Here is a 1,318-nt window from a genome sequence, read left to right as displayed (position 1 = left end):
CATATAAATAGAACAACCATTATTCTCGGATTTAAATGAGTAACCATCTCGTATTAAACGAGATCCAGATACAATGTTCATGCTCAAACTTGGCACTAAATAACAATTATTGAGGTTCATAACTAATCCCGTGGGTAAATGTAGAGGTAGCGTGCCGACGGTGATGACATCGACCTTGGAACCATTCCCGACGCGCATCATCACCTCGTCCTTCGCCAGTCTCCGCTTATTCCGCAGCTCCTGCTGTGAGTTACAAATGTGAGCAACGGCACCGGTATCAAATACCCAAGAGTTACTACGAGTACTGGTAAGGTACACATTAATTACATGTATATCACATATACCTTTAGTGTTGCCGGCCTTCTTGTCAACTAAGTATTTGGGGCAGTTCCGCTTCCAGTGAGCCTTCCCTTTGCAATAAAAGCACTCAGTCTCAGGCTTGGGTCCATTCTTTGACTTCTTCCCGGTAACTGGCTTACCGGGCGCAGCAACATCTTTGCCGTCCTTCTTGAAGTTCTTCTTACCCTTGCCCTTCTTGAACTTAGTGGTCTTATTGACCATCAACACTTGATGTTCTTTCTTGATTTCAACCTCTGCTGACTTCAGCATTGAAAATACTTCAGGAATGGTCTTTACCATCCCCTGCATATTGTAGTTCATCACAAAGCTCTTGTAGCTTGGTGGGAGCGACTGAAGGATTCTGTCAATGACCGCCTCGTCCGGGAGGTTGATCTCCAGCTGGGACAGGCGGTTGTGCAACCCAGACATTTTGAGTATGTGCTCACTGACAGAACTGTTTTCCTCCATCTTACAACTATAGAACTTGTCGGAGACTTCATATCTCTCGACCCGGGCATGAGCTTGAAAAACCATTTTCAGCTCCTCGAACATCTCATATGCTCCGTGTTGCTCAAAACGCTTTTGGATCCCCGAGCAACTTCATGGAGGCACGTAGAGGCCAGGTGATTTTAATTCTTCTCCGTGCATGCCCTATTGTTTGAAAAGATATGACACAACATTTATGTGGGAAAGACCAAGGACGTCCATGCATCGGCGGAGGCATTTGCGGGCCTCGATGGCTCCGAAGGACCTTGGCGTGCTTGTCCCACGGCGACTATGCATCGATGACAGGGCCGGTCGCACGGTCCCAAATCCACCGCTCCCTTTCCGCGTCCCCCTTCCGACCCTCCTCCACCACTACATTGTACAAGTCCCAAAAGGGGACCAACGGGTCCGGCTGTTTCTCCTCATCCTCGAAACTGAAGATGACGGGGAGCTCCTTCCACTTCGACAGGGACGATGAAGTGGTGGATTGGAG

This window comes from Triticum dicoccoides, chromosome 2B, assembly GCF_002162155.2.
Source record: "Triticum dicoccoides isolate Atlit2015 ecotype Zavitan chromosome 2B, WEW_v2.0, whole genome shotgun sequence".
Taxonomy (NCBI): domain Eukaryota; kingdom Viridiplantae; phylum Streptophyta; class Magnoliopsida; order Poales; family Poaceae; genus Triticum; species Triticum dicoccoides.
The sequence above is the reverse complement of the archived record's forward strand: the minus strand, read 5'-3'. Positions refer to the sequence as shown.